This window comes from Taudactylus pleione, unplaced genomic scaffold (assembly GCF_031769625.1).
Source record: "Taudactylus pleione unplaced genomic scaffold, aTauple2 ptg000318l, whole genome shotgun sequence".
Taxonomy (NCBI): Eukaryota; Metazoa; Chordata; class Amphibia; order Anura; family Myobatrachidae; genus Taudactylus; species Taudactylus pleione.
In genome coordinates, this window is record NW_028284719.1 from 2,434,246 (window position 1) to 2,444,471 (window position 10,226).

Here is a 10,226-nt window from a genome sequence, read left to right on the forward strand (position 1 = left end):
AACCAGGTGACGTGGTCAATGACGCTGTTGTTGTAATTATGCACACCCTTAAAACGCCCGTTTTGACCTTTAAGCACGCCTGCGTTCTTAATTCCACTCCCCGTTTTCAAGCACCTTCCCCTGTTACCACCCACATACGCCTCCTCCTGTCACTCAAAGTAGCAGGCATTCGCTATATAGCGAACAAACGATTTTCAGCTGCACAGACTGGTTCGCGCATGCATATTACAATCCGTACGCAAGCGCAGATGAGCGAACATCGGTCAGAACGAACGAGCGGCTGCTTACGAGCGGCTCTGAATGAGGCCCATAGAGTACTGTTCAGCACACAGCAGCTTAGCAGCAGCAGTGCTGGACCTGACCACAAAGTTTCCTAAAGGGGGTCCCTTGCGGGAGGGGGGTTTGGGTTTACTTGTCCCCTGCACCCCCATTTAATCCAGCTCTGCCACCTTTCAGTTGATATTTCTTATAATTTGCAAATAACATCTTACACTTATCCAAATACCCACTTAGTCTACAAACCAACAGACAGAGTAAGGATGACTGACCAATGAAGATAAACATTTTATTGTGGTTTTTAAAATACCCTAGTTGGCGCCAGAGAAGTTACTCATTGCTATATAAATTTTGTCAGGTTGTTGGGAAGCCCCTATTTTTCTCTTTAGGTGCAAACAAAGGTAAATTCTTAAATTACATTGGTACCAGCCTTTAGCTGTTATATGATCCTGACACTTGTGGACCAACAAATGCCAGCATGCCCAGGCATCAATGGGCCACTGGCACCTGTAGTCCACCTATAATGAAAATATAAAAAAACAGTACACACACACTGAAGGTTGTGGTCTTTTATTAAAACAAAACTCCAATTACGTACTTACTGTTTCCTTGGGTGTTCTCCTCATTGATCCATGTAGGCATCCATAGGTCTTCTTTTTCTATTGTCTATTATCCAGTGACATATGGTGAGGTAAATGCCTGGGGAGGCAATGGTTAGTATCAGAGCCAGACTTACAGATACATATATGAACCCGAAGGTACATGTGGGCATTAAACAAAGGTGCAGTAGTACTGCATATAGTGCTGGAAATTTGGTGTGTTTTGATGAGTGATGTGAGCAAAATATAGACAGGGGAGGCAGTGCCTCACCTGTCATACACTTTTTATTACAAAGTTTTTGACTATAAAAATTATTTGAATAATACAAAGTAGATATTTATCATATTTTCTTTAATGTTTCTTATCATTTGTATAGTCAAAACTTTGGAGTATACATAAGTATTACAGGAAAGGCTCTGCAAACCTGCCTTACCTGACTGCACATCACTGCTATTATCCATAGATTGTATTACAGGTGCTAGTAGGTCCTTGATGCCCATACATGCTGACACTTGCAAAATAATGCCCAGGTAGCCTTGCTGGGACATGTAATCTACCTGAAAAGAACACTCTCAACATTTTTTAATAATTCATTATCTCTGTATCCAAAACATCCAGATTGGTTGTCCTTAGAGAAGGGGAAGCCATTTTTAGGGTGATTCCAGCCACCAACTTGCTGACTTTAAACTATACCATTATCTAATAGGTATGTTCTACACTTCAGTACAATATGTCCCACACTGTGTCCAGTTGGTTTTCCTCCAAGATGTATTGCCGCAAATTCTCCCTAATCCTTTTGCCAAAAATAAAGCATTTTCTAGGGATGTGGATAATAATGAGAGTGCAATCTTGATAAAGATATTAAAAAAACTTTACTAATAACAAAGCTCATGTAAATCCAGGTTTCAAATTTCAAATATCACCCGGTTCTCAGCCCTTAAACAGCCATTCATAGGACCTCCTGGATATCGCTGCCTCTGGATGGAGCAGAAGACGTCACTGTGTCTCACGTCAGATTGTCACACCCAACGTGTTTCATCTATGACTTCATCAATGGGTGTGGCTAACCCTTCTAACAGCTCTTTTTTATACTTGCTGCATCTTAGATGTTACAATTGTAATTAATGTCTAATTTTCTAGATACAGCTTTAAGAATCGATACATAATATACATATGTTGAAATACTTTGTTTCCAGCATTTATCAATACTTTTAAAAATCCATAAAAAACATTGCAAAGTATAAAAAATATATAAAAGAATATCAATTACACGTTTTTCATTAATTACAATTAGAATACAGCTGTGAATAATAAAAAACACACTCAATATGATAAAAGACATGGTATAACAAAAAAGGGGAGTCAATTAACTATAATAAATTGACAATTGTCTGAAAATTTTAATATATATCTTTAGTCTTTCCTGAAAGGAAAAAACAAGAAATATATTATAAAAAATCCAACACAAAATTGGCTCATCATTCTATAAAAAATACATATAAATACATATAAAATTAATATATAGACAATTTTCATAATCTGTCTTTAATATTTGTATTGGAGATTTATCCATCAATACTCACAGAGAAAGCTCTGATAGTAATTAATAGACATTTTCCAGAAGACCAAAAGATACAAAGAATCTTTTTCTAAAATCCAGATCAACCAAGGCATTATTAATATATGGTATCAATAAATGGCCCAGATAAAACCTCCGCCCGCCATCTCTAAATATCACCCTATTTATATTCAATCTGGATTTTTTACAATGAACAAAAACAACAGAGGGGGGAAAATATATGTTATATATAGAAAACGGGAATTAAAAAATTACATCTAATTCACACACCCTAATCGCATGGTGAGGCCATATAAGAGGATGACTGGGATAAAAATCCAACAACAGACGTCACTCAAAGGTGCCACCGACTCAGACTAGTGATGCAGGAAAGGATGTTCCTTTTATGTTCTAATATCCTTAGTTTAAGATGACGTTTGGTCTTCCCTATGTATATTTTATTATATTTACAAATGAGCATATATATAACATGAGTAGAAAGACAACTGAGTCTCCCTTTTATTTCCCAATGCTACTTATTTTGGGAGTCATATAAATTTTTGTTATCTTTACAAGCATATATGCACATTTTGCATTATATACATGGGAAAAACCATTAGGTTTGTTCAGCCAACATTTCTCATTGATTGCAGGTAGTTTACTCGGTGCCAGCCTGGTTTTTAAGTTACATGCTCTTTTAAACACTAACAAGATTTGATAAGTACCTATACACACTTTAACATGTAGACAGTAATAGCTATGTACACTGTGAAAGCTATCATTATAATAAATGGGTTGATAATATAACATACTCACAATTTGTAAGATTAAAAATAAACTGTTGGAGTGAGGCTATGTTTGAAGAACAGGCCAACATACAGTATATGAACAGAGATTCAAAGAGAAAAAATATCCCAGTGAAATTCTAAAAAAAATGTCAAAGCTGAGCAAGGGAAAGAAACAGGACTGAATTATTGGAATATATAGTAGTTCCTGTGATAGAGATAATTTGAATATGGCACCTTTTATTACTTCTTACAACATCAAAGCAAAAGAAATAAAACAAATTCTTACCAGACTTTGGGGTATCTTGGTGCTGGACCCTGTTTTAAAGGGTGTAATAACTGAACATCCTAAGTTAGTGTTTAAAAGAGCATGTAACTTAAAAACCAGACTGGCACCAAGTAAACTACCTACAATCAAAGAGAAATGTTGGCTGATCAAAACTAATGGTTTATTCCCATGTAATAAATGCAAGATGTGCAAATATGCTTGTAAAGATAACAAAAAACGTTATGACTCATAAATTGAGAAGCATAGTGACAGATCGGATTCAATCTATTGTGATGAATCACCAGCCCAAGTTAATTAGTGTTCTGTATGTCAGACTCTTGCGTTACCAAGGCCTCAGGAGACAGAGGGCCTGATTCAGACCCAGATGCTATTTGCGGTCGCTCGTTCTTAAAAAGGGGCCGGATATTTAAATTGAGCGCTCGCTCTTTGCGGTGTGTTGATGCCTCTATGTCTCAGCGAATGTCCAAAAAATGCGCTCGCTATTTTGTAAAGACGCCCCTTTGCCGTTCGCATCACACATCACACGCGAACGAGCGGTCACTTACGAGCGGCTCTGAATCAGGCCCAGAATCCACACACAGACTGTTTGGTGTTCAAGATCTGTTTGGCTATATTTTTGTGTAGAGAATAATTAAAAATACAGTGTTCATACAATTGCAACATATGATTACATATTAACACAGCAGTCTTTGTTAGCATTCTATCTTTACATGTGGGGATGCAAGGGGGGGTTAGGGATACACAGTCTTATTCATAATGTTATCTGCATGTTTATACATTCAAGGTTTTTTTGGCTCATAGCTCAGCATAAATCAGTCTTTTGTAATTGTGACCTGACGCCTTTCGCCTAGGCCGGCCCTGGTCACGGGTTAGCGCTTTTGGACTCCCACTCACCGTCAGTGACCCCCTGTCACTGACTCTGCCCACTGCGCCGTGGGCGTTTAATGATGCTGCCACCATCAAACTCTACCATCAGCGTTTGGAACCGCTTTTTACGTAGTCAGGCTCCTTCGTCGGCACCTGGAACCGCTTCTGCTGCGTATGTGTTTGACTAGCTGTGGCCACACCTCCTGTTTGGTGTCGGCTGTTCCCACCTGATCCCTCACAGTGGACCCTGTCTGCACTGTAGCTTGGCAGAGGGCTTGAACTTGGAGACACGGAGCTCTTACCCAGAACAGCAGGAGAACGGAATAGCGTTTTGCACAATTCTGTTGGTCGCTGGATTGAGATACCATTGAAGTCAGGCAAGGTGTTTATTGCTCAAAGTCTTAATAAAGACCCTCCCTTCAGATTGAAGGGGAATATCAGCATACAAGATGTTACAGGAATCATACAGCAGGTCTCCTCCACACAGGATTTTCAAAGATGTACCACATACAGGGCTCACAGTCCCTCTTTTTATGTCATTCTTACACACATCATCACAGGGGGGCAAATCCACCCTGTGTTCCTTCTAGCCAATCAAGCTCTCTCACAAAACATAAATAAATACGTCTTACATTTCACATTAATGAAATCAATTTCCTTGATGCCACCCAAAAACATTTGCTTTCCTAAGCACAAACTGAGTTAGCATATACTGTTTCTGAAAAGGTAAATATAATGCAAATTCCTATTGCATTCGTCTCTTCACATGTCTATGACTAAACCAGTTTTGGCTTTCTGAGTCTTACACCTTCTAAGCTCTCACACAACATAGAAGTTTCCTAAACACAAACAACTTGTCTTTTACAACTTTGCTTGGTATACAGACACACAGGAGTCTCCCTAGCCTGCATTTCAAAGGAAAGGCTTCTTCAGTCACCACCTAACCCCCCACTGCTAGGCTAGGGTAATTACCATATCCATCCCTAGGTGAGGACGTCTAACCAGCAGTTTGTCTCCAGAGATCAAGACATTTTACATTTCTATAAGTGCATTTAAACCCATATTACATACAAAAATATATTCAAACATGTCATAGACTATACTACTTTACTTTATACACCAATGCATTGCAGATGCAGTGCTTTACCGCAAAATGGGTATATTAATACAGTTTACTATGAACCATGTACATCTGTGCTTTTAAACAGTCCACTTTAACAGTTTCAGCGCTGGTCGCAGCGGGAGCTGGCTCTCCCTGTCCCGCAGCGGTCATGACACACTCTACCTACACTCCCCCAGTACAGCAAGTCCAGGCCGCGGCATATAGAACATTAAAAACACTTATCAACAATCAGCGCGTAGCGCAGAGTATACATTTACAATGGGCGCCTGGCACCTTTTTGTCCTTTTAAAAATGGCGGCACAGCACGGGGGTTAGCCCCTTCAGTGCTGTGGCAGCCATTAACCCTGTGTGGCCTGCCTCCGGCCACAGTAATAATTACACATTTAAAGCTTATGAATATCTTTACAAGCTCAGATCATCCGAGTCTTATGTGGAAAACAGAGTTATCATTTTCCCATCTTTTATTCATAACTTTACACTATACGATCTACCTAAGAGGAACACAATCTTGCTATACTAAATATAGGTACATTTATGCACAAGTCCCAACTACAGGAACCTACTGTATACATAAGATTACACATTGTTCCATTCCCTATAAAGTAAGTCCATGGTCCTCAGTCTCTAATTATCTCTTATTCAGTCCATCTTGTCAAGAATATTCAGGGAAAAGATTATATTCTTGCATTGTTCACATGTTTGCTTGTCATCCTCAATGAGGCTGGTTCCACAAATAATACAGCTTGGAATGTTGTCTTAGGAACAGATGTTATCATAGACCTGAATCATCATCAAGGCCTACACTTGACTGTTATTTCCTTGGAGAAATAACAGTCAAGTGTAAGTAACTTCTTAATCAGAAAAAATAGCAAGTTTTACAGCAATACAAATGATTACAAACAAAGCTAAACCTTTATCAATGCGTGAAATAATTCCTGATACCCATCTACTAAATTCATTAGACCATTTAACTGGTTTCAATTAGGAAAACCATTCATTATCATCAAGATCATACTCTGGATTACCATGTGTTTTCCTAAATTGGTCTTTCAGTTCCTTGATGTTTTCATGTGTCCCTTTATCAGGTCAGAAATGTCATCAGCTATATACATTACAGCAGGCTAGTCTCACTATAAGACCCATATCTTATTAAGCAGCTGTAAGGTACTCAAGGATCAGTCTGAACTGTCCTATAAGCTTTACTCTAAATTGCAGTTTATTGGAGATCATCTTCAGTAAATCAAATATTTCATTTGCAACACTATCTATCAATTTGGCTTAAAGCTTCTATATTATGAGCATACTATACATTGAGTCTAGATATTGTTACTGCTTCGTCAGTTCATATAAAATTATATATGCAGTTACTCAGCTTAATACTTGTAATAACATCTCAAAGTTTTGAAGCTAAAATAAAACTTATAACAAAGCAAAGTCAAATATACATTTCCACAAGCCTTTGTCAGGCTTGGGGTCTAGGAACTTGTATCTACTGTATTCACAATATCAAATTACTCCAACTCCCCTCGGATGAAGACTTTGCAATTGGAGACATATATTCAGGTGTCTGTCCCATGAATTTTCATTGAAATTAATGTACTCCTCAGGATTTGGTATAAACTTTCAAATCTGGGCTCAGTAGCCTTCCTGGTATATTTCCAAATTAACATACAATCTCCTGTTAGTAAACCGGGGGTTTCCTGTATCAAGATAAAGGACTGGAGTAGAAGAAAACACCTAACTATGTATTTTAGTTAATTGTTTCTGTAAGATTGATACATAGCACACCATATCTTCAGTTGACCTTAATCATAATTTTTCTTAACACACTGGAAAAAAATATTTCTTAATTACCTTGGCCATTGTGTTTGCATCTGCCCTCCAACACATTTACCCTACGGGCTAGTGACTGATGAGGCTCGTACAAGAGGACATCACATTCAGAACATTTGGGCAGTGGTATAACATCAATTAGTATCCTCTGTAAGGAACACTGAGTCTGGGGAGTACTTTTTCAAAGGGGTTGGTACAGTCTTACCCGGATTGTCCAATGCACATATTAGACACCTTGTTTCAAAGGCCTGTGCTGTCTGTGCAAACCCAGAGCTATCCAATTACGGTTGGTGATAGCCACCATTGTTTCCTTCCCCAAGTGCACCTCACCCTATATTATCTGGGCCACAACTGGATAAAGTGTTTTTGGTAGACCTAAACGATGACCTTCCTCCCACTCACCATATATCTTTAGCTCCTAGCTTTGCTTTTAGCTCCTAGCTTTGCTTTTCTCAGCCTCTGGAGCTTGTACCTGGAGCTCTGTGAGGGTACTTAAGACAATATTGGGGGCGGGATCTACCACATAAGTGCGTTGCACTTGGGAGCAGTGACTTATTGCAGCAGCACATGTGACCTGGTCTACCAGTCTATTGTCTCCAGCTTCAGGTGTAGTCTCTCAAATGTACTCTAATTTTTATCACTGCAAGCCTTTGGGATTACTGGAATGCAGTAGACAGTGCTCTGACGTAGCCAACATATCTTGTGTATGGAACTCCATCTTCAAAAGAAACATTTGCAAAGTTAAATAATGGCAATGATTCCTGCTTCATTAGTATAATACAATCATGATCAGGAAAATAAAAAGTTTGTATATTTTCAGTGTCCTCCTTGACACTGTCACTATTCACTTGTATATTATCACTAAACTCTCCCATCTTTTGAAACCTGCAAAATAAATGATGACACAGGGTTTCAACATTGTACCTTTAAAAGTGACAATACTTGTACAACAAAGCTACTTCGTATTTCGTAAGCTTAACAACAGATAAATGCTTTCTTTAAGCTTTACATTTTATAACTCACTTGTGATACTATAAGAGTGAAGGGGTGTCCTAACACTATATATATAAATGAGATTCTCTGAGCCTTTTTAAAGTATAAAGAAGACTAGACTGAAATAAAACACAATACGTTTTAGCAAAAAATAAAAGGAAATTTAATATCCTAAAACAACAATATGACCGGTCACATAATAAAAATCACATATAATACAATGATAATGTCTACAAAAATGTTTTTGTTTAAATATAAAACAGATAAATCAATGTTATACTACAATATATATTGAAACCTGAAGGAGGTTGATCCTAAAAAAGCTGGTATTAACAGTATAAAAATTTGTAATGTGTGATACTTGAGGATTGTAATTCACATCAATTGATGCAATATATTTGGAGTCCCGTAGCTAGTTCAGTAGAACTCAATCAAAGTTCTGTGGAGTTCTGTTGGACATCCCTAATAACAATGCTGGCTCTGAAGTATGAATCATACGGTGTGCACACAGTATATATATATATATATATATATATATATATATAATGTGTGGACAGAAGGAGACAAACGGAGGTACCAGGCATCAACTATCTGTCAAATAAATGCAGTCCTGTAACTCAAGTGTTGTGCCCAGCCTCAACCTTAATTGCAACAGTGTATCAGCTGTGCAGTGTATCTATGTCTCCAAGGTTCCATGGGTGTCAGGTATACACGATCCTGTGGCTCTCCTGATATGCCCAGCTTCCACTTAAACAGCAGTAGCACGTCCAGCCATGATATAAAACATCTGAATCTCTGGGGCTCCACAGCAAGCGACAACTGTTCAACGAGTATACACAATAGGTCCAATAGTAAGCTCTCTCTTTTTCTTTGTCCTAACACTATGTCAGCATTTAACAGTGTCAAGGTGACAAGAGTTTCCATGTGATTGTTCAATGACCCCCTGAGCATGTGAGTTAGACTCATGGCTAAACACTATAAATGGCTTACTATTGTTGAAGCCGGATAATTGGCTGAGACAGGATCAGTTTAAAATTAGATCTGACCGATGCCATTTTGTGAATGGCAATGAGACGCCATTTTGCGACTGGCCGCCCAGCGCCATTTTAGTAAAACTCGCCACTATAAGTACATACGGCGATGCTATTATTTAGCGTCGTGTGATTCCCATGCAATAGAAAGAAGTTAAAAGTCCTCACCACATAAATACAGACAGTCGCTAAAACATATAAACTAATTATCCCTGCAAGACACACACCATAATGTACTCCACCAAACACATAGTCGCACAATGCTAACTTGCGTCTTTTCCCAATTTCCCAATACTTACACACTGCACACTTACATGAAAGGTTCCCTAGTATTAAAGTGTAATATTCAAGGTTTATTCAGTGATTTTTAATGTTGTGTAATAAAGGTTATTTGATATCTAAGGTTTAGTATTTAGTACATGGTAACCAGACTGTGTCTGGTGTTGTACTGATCCACTGTGTCTCCACAGATTTCCAGTATCATCGGTGGGAAGATCAGAACAGACGTCTGCAAACTATGGACGATAGAGTGTTAAAACATTAAAATGTAATCTGTAATGTTAGCAGCTTCGATTAGCATGCAGCGGGAAGAAGGACAAAAAGGGCGGTTGGAGGCTGTTTGTGTCCATATGAAATTGTCCAATAAATGATCCTGTAACAGAAACACCTTTAAGGAGAACCAATGGAATCATGCCAAACTTGCCTATTGTATTGCCAATCCCTGAAATATTATATAAGTGCGTTCTCTGACCCCAGTCTTGAGTCTTCTTGCTGTGATATTGACAGAGGTTTATAATGCTGATGCCAGTATCTGGGCCTAGAGCGCGTGCGTATATAACAACTGTACCTTGGGTCTGTATGATTTATTTGC